This window comes from Spinacia oleracea, chromosome 1, assembly GCF_020520425.1.
Source record: "Spinacia oleracea cultivar Varoflay chromosome 1, BTI_SOV_V1, whole genome shotgun sequence".
Classification (NCBI taxonomy): domain Eukaryota; kingdom Viridiplantae; phylum Streptophyta; class Magnoliopsida; order Caryophyllales; family Amaranthaceae; genus Spinacia; species Spinacia oleracea.
In genome coordinates this window covers 83,032,027-83,044,306 of record NC_079487.1, presented here as the reverse complement: position 1 = coordinate 83,044,306, position 12,280 = coordinate 83,032,027, and the positions used below count along the sequence as shown (strand labels likewise).

Here is a 12,280-nt window from a genome sequence, read left to right as displayed (position 1 = left end):
AAATTTCATTATTAGTGAATCATGTTCTACTAATCTTGTAACAGGCCGCCCTTAACGAGCTTCTTCCTAAACACACTTAGTCTTAATTTAAACAAACTCAGCAAAATTACAACTAAAAACCTTGCGAAACAAACTTTAACTCTTCAAACCACTTCAAGGATTAATCACAGGTTTAGCCTATCTCAAAGACACTAATTAAAACTCTTAAACTTAATTAATTATTAAAAAAACAAAATTCGGCAGCACTTCCCCTAAATATGGACAACCTAAAACATTGCTTAGGATATTACGTCATAACCTTTTTCACCTCCTTCAATTACATCATTCCAACATATAACATATTCCAAAACATTACCAAGGCGTCACTGCAACAACCCACACTTAATAAGCTACTTCTCAGCACACTTAACTTTAAACCAAAGAAACTTAACTTAGCTACGACTCCAATACAGATATGTAATCCATAAATTACAAACCAAAAGCTTTAAGAAGAAATTATACAGCGCATTAACAAACTCTAGGAACTAAATTACATTTGGCGAATCCATACTCCAACCTTGGACACATAAGGCCATCGGAGAACTCTACGAACCTTGAACCTGAACTGAGACCTAACTCTTGCTACCTGGAAAACACTTTAATTCTGCCCCCACCAAGACAGGTTCAAAGAACAAAATCAGCGGAAATCTGAGTACACACATCCAACCTAAAATGCATTTGATAGGTGGCTCAAAATAGTTTTAGCTTTTATGTTTTATTTTGATATGTAACTTAGTCACTCAAAACACCTGAAAACTTTACTTGAAGAAGATTTATAATTCCTTTGAAATCAATTTCCCGAAATCCGTATGATTCAAACAATTGTTATTCTTTTAAAAGAAAACGCAATGCAACCATATCACCATAGAATAATCACTATTGTTTATGACTTTACTTAGTATGCCACATGACTCCCAATTAACAATCACCTCAATAATTTAGATAGCAGCTTATTACCCATCTGGTTACTATCATACTCTGACTCCTTTCCAATCATAACTCTAACATTCATTTTTTCATAATATACATATTTATTCATAGCTCAATACGAAACTCACTTCCACAAAGTTATCACGTCGTATTACTTTGCTACATAACAAACTCACAAACACCATTCCAACTCACAATGCATGTTCGATATAATTTCATAATTCTCTTCATAAAGCTCTCATAACAATTCAAATGCAGATATAGACATTCGTAAGAAATTTATAACTCGTTGCGAAAACTTACAACTCAAACTCAGCATAATAGCTTACACAGTCATAACATATTAGCTTACTGTTGGGGAAAGTGAACACGAATAGAGAGGGGTTATTCAACCAACTGTCTCTATTTGGTGGGGGTCGTCACCCTCCTGATAAGCATCCGCTTGCAAGACTTAACTAGGACATGTCCCTAACTACGGGTCAAGCCCGCTTACCACGAGTAATACTCGCTTCCAAATATGGGTCAAGCCCATTTACCACGAGTCTATTGATATAGAACTCGCTTCCAAATATGGGCCAAGCCCATTTACCACGAGTCTACTAATGTAGCACTCGCTTCCAATGTTTTTCATCACCGATGCATGTGAGCACTACGCCACACATACTCGGCTACTTTCCCCTACTTAAGCATTTTATTACCAATTTAACTTAGTTCGTTCTCAAAATATGCATTCCCTCACTCATGTATTAGCTTCATTCTCGTCATATCTCAAACTCCATTTATTTCTCAGAATAAATCCTCAACCCAATTAAATATCAATCTCAAGACTTGCTGACACTTTCTCTTATACTTAATCAAACTGTAACGATATGATTAAAAACTGGACACTATTCTCAACTATTCCCTTTTAATTTAGAATCATTCTTTACCCTTAGTTATACTTCTTAGACCGTTGATTAATAATCGACTGCCAGTGAGTGACACTCATTTAAGATCCCAAGGTTATGATTAGGGTATACTTTCCTCGAATCCGTATTCATTATTCAATAGCTTAGTGTGCCTGAAATGCATTTTGTAAACATTTACATAAAACATAATTACTCAAGCATAATCTTTATTATTCGTTGAAATGTCCTCTCGATAGATTTCAAAGTATTAGGTTATAAAAATATAAAGACTTGATTATTTATTTTAAAGTATATTTTTATTCTCATAATAAACTCTTTTTAAAAAAAAAAAACTTGTTAATGATTTCTTTATTTGCAAACTGTCATTTAAAGAAACAAAATAAAACTGAAAATATCTTTCGTTATAACCTTTCCAACTTTTAACTTCATTCAACACTTTAATGTTGTTCAAAGCTAGTTTAAGTTCCATAGTTCATGGTTTTAGGAAAAACATGTGACTTTTAGGAAATCCTAAAATAAATATGGCTTGTTAGGAAAGATTATAAAACCTTGAAACAACTCATTCAAGAATCATTAGAAACTCCGCTTTTGTTATACTTAAAATAGATTAAAGATTCTCATTTACCACATTAAAAGAATTTTTTTATTATTAACACTTGATTAAGATAACAAGCGTCCTTTAAGAAAACTAAAAACAAGTATGACCCGGTTGAAAGAAAACATAAACCTTTTTTGAAACAAGAATTTAGAATTAAAATAGGTGACTTTGGTTCCACTAAATCTTACTTTAGGATCTCTAATATAGTTTAACACTAAGACCTAAACTCCTTAGAAACTCATGTAGGACTACTTCCATTATGCAAGGGCTTTTACCTGATCATTAACGTATTCACTTATGATTAACTCTTAATTAACACTCCTTTAACCTTTTGACTCTTTCACACATCTCACGACTTCCAAGTTCGACCTCAAGATACTCAATGAACTGAATTTCTCAAGCCGCTCAATGCCTCAGCTCAAACCATCCTCACTTGGGTTCTCATTGACACAAACATTCGTTTTAAAAGAATCATGGTTCTTAAAAGCATTAACAATCTAATTTATTTTGCAAAGTACAAATCAATTGTAAATACAATTCAGTTTTGCAAAATAACATTCAATTCGCAAAACAACATTCAATATATACATATATATATACATAATACTTAAACACAAGATATGCTTTCAAACGTTGAAGATGGTTGGACGATGTGTACCTTCAATAACCATTCATAAATCCCAAAGCTACATATTCGATCATCATCGTTCGCTTAACTTCATGACTCAAATCTTCTTAAACCATTCTCCATCAATCCCTCGACAAAAAAAAAAGACTTAAATTAATAAACTACCCACTCTATTATAACTAGGACTTAATGAATTCTCTTTGAAATCTCAATTGATTTTCGAAAAACCTAACTTGAACTACATAGCACGTATTTTATTTTAAGAAAAACCATATTGGATTCGATAATCATAGTTTGTGATTGAAAACATAAAATTCAACAATTAAATTTATATGCTTAATGAATATTAATTGATTAAATTATCAAATTGAAAATCTTAATTTCATAGCTATTCAAAAACTTTTTCGAAACAAACTAATACTTTCAAATTCCCTGTTTACAAAATTTGAGATTACTTCTTGATGGTTAGGATTACTTCCTACTTTATTAACTAATAACACACCAAAGCAAAATTTAATTCAACCACTACTTCAATTGAATCGGTAAACTAGAATTGAATAAATTTGCTAAATGAAAAGAAATTCGGGAGGATAGTTTGAGATCATACCCTTAAGGAAAATAGAGATCAGATATAGGAAAATCAAATCAATAATCAACAACGAAAACAACAATAGCAGCAACAGCAACTCGAACAACAGCAGCGGCAACGACAACAGTAGCAGCAGCGGTAGCTGCTCCGGCAGCCCCTGACTCCGACGGAGAAGGTGGTGCACCGGACAAGAGGAGAGAGAAAATTGAAGAAGAAAGTTAGGGTTTCTTCAATTTGAGGGTTTTTAATTAAATACAATTGACAAAAGAGTTCAAGTAAATTTACCAATTGAGAAGAGAACCAAGATGAGGGTGGTTTTGCAGCCACCACCGGCGGCAGCGGCACCTAGCTTGGACGAGAGAAGGGAGGAGATGAGAGGGATGCGGAGCAAGGACAGACCGACAACGACACTAGCAACACACACCAACCACCGCGCCGGCGGAGGAGAAGAGAGTACGGCGTCGGTGGTGCGGTGGAGCAGAGAGCAAAGGAGGAGGAGAGAGACTGACCGTGAGGAGAGAGAAGGGGAAATGAAGGAGATTGGGTTGGGTTTTTGGTTTCTTTTAGTAAATGAAATAATAGGCTTCTAGTTAAGCTTAGATTTCTCTAGAAAGTCTTGCCACTTAAGCTATAGAGTAAATGGAAATTTGACAAAAGTAACACGATTTGGTTATCTATTTTAATCAACAAAAATCAGATTTGTAAATTCCAAAATAAAATATTAAACACTAAATTAAGGACTTGTAAATTTTTTGTTTAGGGAATATATCAAAGGCAAATAAATTAACTAAATAAATAAAAGTAAAATAATACATTGTTTGTGACTGATCTGATTTAAAATTAAAATCCTAATTCCAAGATAAATTATTGAGTTTAGATAAATTAATTTAAAATTTAACAAAAATCTAAACTCTTTAAACAAAGAAACTTCTAGACATTTATCTCAAGGTAAAACTCTAGAATCAATTCGAAGACTAATAAATAAGAATTCAATTTCATTCACCAACTTAATAACGATCTTAATCTCAAATTAGGTTTAAGAAAAATTCTAATAACACGTTTAAGACGATAATCACTTTTAAAATCATACTAAGAGCTGCTTAAAATCAGGGCTATTACACTATACCACCCTTAAAATAAGTTTCGTCCTCGAAACAAATTGGACAATATAAAACTTTAAATAATGTGAAGAGTTATATCCTTCTGAAACTACTTTTGTAAATCATGATATAGTAGTAAATAAAATATCAATCTCTAATGAGAAATGTTTGAAAATCGAATAAACTAGAATTGAAAATTATTGAGACAATTCCAAGAGGACTGAACAATTTCGGTTAGACATAGAGGAAAAGTTCTGGATTAGTCTTGCATAAAAACTTGATTAAGAGCAAGTGAAGGGCATAAGTTTACTCTTGGGAGTACTACTCAAAGGGATTGAGGTTAAGAATGGATAGAAGATTTCATCGAAATCAAATAAGGGAAGATATTCTCACACCTTCATGTCAGAATTTGTCAAGGAACAAAATCATTGGCACTTGGAACAAATTGAATGGAAAGAAATTACTAAAGGAAATAATGCTATGATGCCAAATCTTATGAGCCATGTATGGATACTAAGGGTTTAAATGTGGAAGAATCTCAACTACTAGGAGTGCTTGGATAGAAGTGGAATCATATTTGAAGAAGTTCAATCAACAATTTGCAAACAAAAATTCGAAAAATGTTTGGTTAAAACGTTTAAAATATGCTTTATAATACATTTTTGTTTATTAAAGTTTAAAATAGAAACATTGTTTTAAAGGTAAATAAATGATAATACAAAGCCTATAACATACTTACACATAAAGAATGGATACCACAAACAATTTATACTATTTCCCAATACTCATCTTTATATCTCCAACACTTTAATTCCCTATCTCGACCTATCTGGACTCGAATTTATTTCTTTTCAATAATCCTAATAACAACAAATAAAACAAGTAAAAAATCACAAAACTCTAATTCTCGGCTCATAATTCCAACACACTACTAATCTCTAGATCACATTAAAATTCTAATTCTAATTCTAATCCTTAATTGTTTCTATCATATATCCAAATTTATCAGCAAATATTTCCACAAATATACTTAATTTTTCAAGTTCAAACGCTTCTTTATTTCTAATATCCAAGCTTTACCCAAACCATAAAATTTAAATCATTCGAACCTAACTAAACCAAAATTCCAATGCTTTTACATCTCAATCTTCTAAAATTGAACATTTAACTTCTATCTAACAAATAGAATTTAAAATTCTAGACACATACTTTCAACTCAACTCTGAGCCTCTAGACCAAACTTCTCAAATATCAACTTAATCACCAACATTTGAATCCACAATATTCCACAATCCATACCATAGCAAATTCATCCTATATACTCATAATCACTTTAATCCTAGAAATTTATTCATATCTCCATAACATGATACGAATTCTTATATCCAACCTGTCTTTCCAACTCATATTCTCGACACTAACCTTTAAATAACCTCATATATCCAGATCAATTCGCAATACTTCGATGCCTCATGTCTATGATCTCTACTATACAATAGGCTCAATTAATTTCTTATCTTAAACTTCTAACTTTAGCTATTAAACAAAAAAAAATGGATAACTTAATATTCTTAAAACATTCACATCTCTAAATTTACATTTCCCAGCTCACTGAACTTATCAATTGCCAACTTAAATGTTCAAGTTCCAACCCACAATCTTCCAAAATATCAAAAATTACATCACAATAATTTGATCTTATATATTCTCGGATAATTTCTATAGCCACTTTGGCTAGTACGTATCTCTATAACCAAATTGTCGAAATCAATTGTTTCACTACCAAACCATTCCAAATCAATTAATTCTCGATTCCTCAATTGCAAACTCAAGACTATAAGCTTATCCTCCTAAAAACAATTTCCAAAATTATTTCCACTATTTCCTGATCCAACAAGCCTGTTCCCAACTCATACGCCGTGATATGAAGATCACAACCAAACCCAAAAACTTTGGCTCTAATACCACCTGTAACAGGCCGCCCTTAACGAGCTGCTTCCTAAACATACTTAGTCTTAATTTAAACAAACTCAACAAAATTACAACTAAAAACCCTGCGAAACAAACTTTAACTCTTCAAACCACTTCAAGGATTAATCACGGGTTTAGCCTATCTCAAAAACACTAATTAAAACTCTTAAACTTAATTAATTATTAAAAAAAAAAATCGGTAGCACTTCCCCTAAATATGGACAACCTAAAACATTGCTTAGGATATTACGTCATAACCTTTTTCACCTGCTTCAATTACACCATTCCAACATATAACATATTCCAAAACATTACCAAGGCGTCACTGCAACAACCCACACTTAATAAGCTACTTCTCAGCACACTTAACTTTAAACCAAAGAAACTTAACTTAGATACGACTCCAATACAGATATGTAATCCATAAATTATAAATCAAAAGATTTAAGAAGAAATTATACAGCGCATTAACAAACTCTAGGAACTAAATTACATTTGGCGAATCCATACTCCAACCTTGGACACATAAGGCCATCGGAGAACTCTACGAACCTTGAACCTGAACTGAGACCTAACTTTTGCTACCTGCAAAACACTTTAACTCTGCCCCCACCAGGACAGGTTCAAAGAACAAAATCAGCGGAAATCTGAGTACACACATCCAACCTAAAATGCATTTGATAGGTGGCTCAAAATAGTTTTAGCTTTTATGTTTTATTTTGAAATGTAACTTAGTCACTCAAAACACCTGAAAACTTTACTTGAAGAAGATTTATAATTCCTTTGAAATCAATTTCGTGAAATCCGTATGATTCAAACAATTGTTATTCTTTTAAAAGAAAACGCAATGCAACCATATCACCATAGAATAATCACTATTGTTTACGAATTTACTTAGTATGCCACATGACTCCCAATTAACAATCACCTCAATAATTTAGCTAGCAGCTTATTACCCATCTAGTTACTATCATACTCTGACTCCTTTCCAATCATAACTCTAACAGTCATTTTTTCATAATATACATATTTATTCATAGCTCAATACGAAATTCACTTCCACAAAGTTATCACGTCGTATTACTTTGCTACATAACAAACTCACAAACACCATTCCAACTCACAATGCATGTTCTATATAATTTCATAATTCTCTTCATAAAGCTCTCATAACAATTCAAATGCAGATATAGACATTCGTAAGAAATTTATAACTCGTTGCGAAAACATACAACTCAAACTCAGTATAATAGCTTACACAGTCACAACATATTAGCTTACTGTTGGGGAAAGTGAACACGAATAGAGAGGGTTTATTCAACCAACTGTCTCTATTTGGTGGGGGTCGTCACCCTCCTGATAAGCATACGCTTGCAAGACTTAACTAGGACATGTCCCTAACTACGGGTCAAGCCCGCTTACCACGAGTAATACTCGCTTCCAAATATGGGTCAAGCCCATTTACCACGAGTCTATTGATATAGCACTCGCTTACAAATATGGGTCAAGCCCATTTACCACGAGTCTACTAATGTAGCACTTGCTTCCAATGTTTTTCATCACCGATGCATGTGAGCACTACGCCACACATACTCGGCTAATTTCCCCTACTTAGGCATTTTATTACCAATTTAACTTAGTTCGTTCTCAAAATATGCATTCCCTCACTCATGTATTAGCTTCATTCTCATCATATCTCAAACTCCATTTATTTCTCAGAATAAATCCTCAACCCAATTAAATATCAATCTCAAGACTTGCTGACACTTTCTCTTATACTTAAACAAACTGTAACGATATGATTAAAAACTGGACACTATTCTCAACTATTCCCTTTTAACTTAGAATCATTCTTTACCCTTAGTTATACTTCTTAGACCATTGATTAATAATAGACTGCCAGTGAGTGACACTCATTTAATATCCTAAGGTTATGATTAGGGTATACTTTCCTCGAATCCGTATTCATTATTCAATAGCTTAGTGTGCCTGAAATGCATTTCGTAAACATTTACATAAAACATAATCACTCAAACATAATCTTTATTATTTGTTGAAATGTCCTCTCGATAGATTTCAAACTATTAGGTTATAAAAATATAAAGACTTGATTATTTATTTTAAAGTATATTTTTATTCTCATAATAAACTCTTTTTTAAAAAAAACTTGTTAATGATTTCTTTATTTGCAAACTGTCATTTAAAGAAACAAAATAAAACTAAAAATATCTTTCGTTATAACCTTTCCAACTTTTAACTTCATTCAACACTTTAATATTGTTCAAAGCTAGTTTAAGTTCCATAGTTCATGGTTTTAGGAAAAACATGTGACTTTTAGGAAATCCTAAAATAAATATGACTTTTAGGAAATCCTAAAATAAATAAAACCTTGAAACATCTCATTTAAGAATCATTAGAAACTCCGCTTTTGTTATACTTAAAATAGATTAAAGATTCTCATTTACCACATTAAAAGAATTCTTTTATTATTAACACTTGATTAAGATAACAAGCGTCCTTTAAGAAAACTAAAAACAAGTATGACCCGGTTGAAAGAAAACATAAACCTTTTTTGAAACAAGAATTTAGAATTAAAATAGGTGTCTTTGGTTCCACTAAATCTTACTTTAGGATCTCTAATATAGTTTAACACTAAGACCTAAACTCCTTAGAAACTCATGTAGGACTATTTCCATTATGCAAGGGCTTTTACCTGATCATTAACGTATTCACTTATGATTAACTCTTAATTAACACTCCTTTAACCTTTTGACTCTTTCACACATCTCACGACTTCCAAGTTCGACCTCAAGATACTCAATGAACTGAATTTCTCAAGCCGCTCAATGCCTCAACTCAAACCATCCCTCACTTGGGTTCTCATTGACACAAACATTCGTTTTAAAAGAATCATGGTTCTTAAAAGCATTAACAACCTAATTTATTTTGCAAAGTACAAATCAATTGTAAATACAATTCAGTTTTGCAAAATAACTGAATGCAGAGTGGAGATGAGGAAACTAGACCGGGGGTGTGCGCGATGAATAATCGCTTTTCTCTTTTTTTTTTTGACTAACATTCAATTCGCAAAACAACATTCAATTATACATATATATACATAATACTTAAACACAAGATATGCTTCAAACGTTGAAGATGGTTGGACGATGTGTACCTTCAATAACCATTCATAAATCCCAAAGCTACATATTCGATCATCATCGTTCGCTTAACTTCATGACTCAAATCTTCTTAAACCATCCTCAATCAATCCCTCGACAAAAAAAAGACTTAAATTAATAAACTACCCACTCTATTATAACTAGGACTTAATGAATTCTCTTTGAAATCTCAATTGATTTTCGAAAAACCTAACTTAGAACTACATAGCACGTATTTTATTTTAAGAAAAACCATATTGGATTCGCTAATCATAGTTTGTGATTGAAAACATAAAATTCAACAATTAAATTTATATGCTTAATGAATATTAATTGATTAAATTATCAAATTGAAAATCTTAATTTCATAGCTATTCAAAATCTTTTTCGAAACAAACTAATACTTTCAAATTCCTTGTTTACAAAATTTGAGATTACTTCTTGATGGTTAGGATTACTTCCTACTTTATTAACTAATAACACACCAAAGCACAATTTAATTCAACCACTACTTCAATTGAATCGGTAAACTAGAATTGAATAAATTGGCTAAATGAAAAGAAATTCGGGAGGATAGTTTGAGATCATACCCTTAAGGAAAATAGAGATCAGATATAGGGAAATCAAATCAATAATCAACAACGAAAACAACAATAGCAGCAGCAGCAACTCGAACAACAGCAGCGGCAACGACAACAGTAGCAGCAGCAGTAGCTGCTCCAGCAGCCCCTGACTCCGACGGAGAAGGTGGTGCACCGGACAAGAGGAGAGAGAAAATTGAAGAAGAAAGTTAGGGTTTCTTCAATTTGGGGGGTTTTTAATTAAATACAATTGACAAAAGAGTTCAAGTAAATTTACCAATTGAGAAGAGAACCAAGATGAGGGTGGTTTTGCAGCCACCACCGGAGACGGCGGCACCCAGCTTGGACCAGAGAAGGGAGGAGATGAGAGGGATGCGGAGCAAGGACAGACCGACAACGACACTAGGAACACTCCAACCACCGCGCCGGCGAAGGAGAAGAGAGTACGACGTAGGTGGTGCGGTGGAGCAGAGAGCAAAGGAGGGGGAGAGAGACTGACCATGGGGAGAGAGAAGGGGAAATGAAGGAGATTGGGTTGGGTGTTTGGTTTCTTTTAGTAAATGAAATAATAGGCTTCTAGTTAAGCTTAGATTTCTCTAGAAAGTCTTGCCACTTAAGCTATAGAGTAAATGGAAATTTGACAAAAGTAACACAATTTGGTTATCTATTTTAATCAACAAAAATCAGATTTGTAAATTCCAAAATAAAATATTAAACACTAAATTAAGGACTTGTAAATTTTTTGTTTAGGGAATATATCCAAGGCAAATAAATTAACTAAATAAATAAAAATAAAATAATACATTGTTTGTGACTGATCTGATTTAAAATTAAAATCCTAATTCCATGATAAATTATTGAGTTTAGATAAATTAATTTAAAATTTAACAAAAATCTAAACTCTTTAAACAAAGAAACTTCTAGACATTTATCTCAAGGTAAAACTCTAGAATCAATTCGAAGACTAGCTTAAATATAATATTATAATAATAAATAAGAATTCAATTTCATTCACCAACTTAATAACGATCTTAATCTCAAATTAGGTTTTTTGAAAAATTCTAATAACACGTTTAAGACGATAATCACTTTTAAAATCATACTAAGAGCTGCTTAAAATCAGGGCTATTACAAATCTTTATAATGACTATATAATTTAAATAGTAACAATACGATTTATAAGGTTGCTACTTCATATATTATAATACGGAGTAGTATAAGTAACTTCTTTTTTTTTTTTATGAAAATATTTGATATTAATTACCACATGAGCTTTTACGGTAACTACAATACATAAATTATAACTATTTTATTGGTATAGTGAATATACGATTCAATGAGTATATAATTCAAATATTGATTACATGATTTAAGCAGGGATTAATTGAAATTGACAGTGACTATAATTAAAATCGTGGGTACATGAGTTGTAAAATGACGCACTATATAATTTACATAGTAATTATATGATTTGTGTAGTTACTATTTCATTACAATAGTTTTTTTGTCTAATTTGAAATTTTTATAATGTTTAATGATTATATAAAATTTTCAGTAACTATATGAGATAATGACTACTCCGTATATAATTTATTAATTTTTTATCTATTTATATTAGTGACTATATAGTTTACACATAGAATATATAAACGTTAAACAATGACTATATTACTTATGTGATCACTATATGAAATATTTTTATTAGAATTATTGAGGATAAATTAATTAGTTTTTCGTTTATGTCAATTTTATTATTTTTAGCAGTAATTATATGT

The 12,280-nt window shown here is 31.8% G+C and overlaps 1 long non-coding RNA gene across 4 annotated transcripts; it reads right to left on the bottom strand.

Annotated features, from left to right (window-relative positions):
- Positions 1 to 246: 246 nt before the first annotated feature.
- On the bottom strand, positions 247 to 11,091 carry LOC110777976 (uncharacterized). 4 transcript variants are annotated; one of them, XR_002530635.2, is made up of 4 exons: positions 10,783 to 11,091; positions 9,939 to 10,653; positions 3,134 to 7,366; positions 247 to 643 (listed from the first exon to the last, which is right to left on the bottom strand). It is a non-coding gene; the product is annotated as an uncharacterized lncRNA (long non-coding RNA). The 4 variants fall into 4 exon arrangements; XR_008926593.1 differs by having other exon boundaries at positions 3,134 to 3,849; positions 3,978 to 7,366; positions 9,939 to 11,090; XR_008926587.1 differs by having other exon boundaries at positions 3,134 to 3,232; positions 3,711 to 7,366; positions 9,939 to 11,089.
- Positions 11,092 to 12,280: the final 1,189 nt, after the last annotated feature.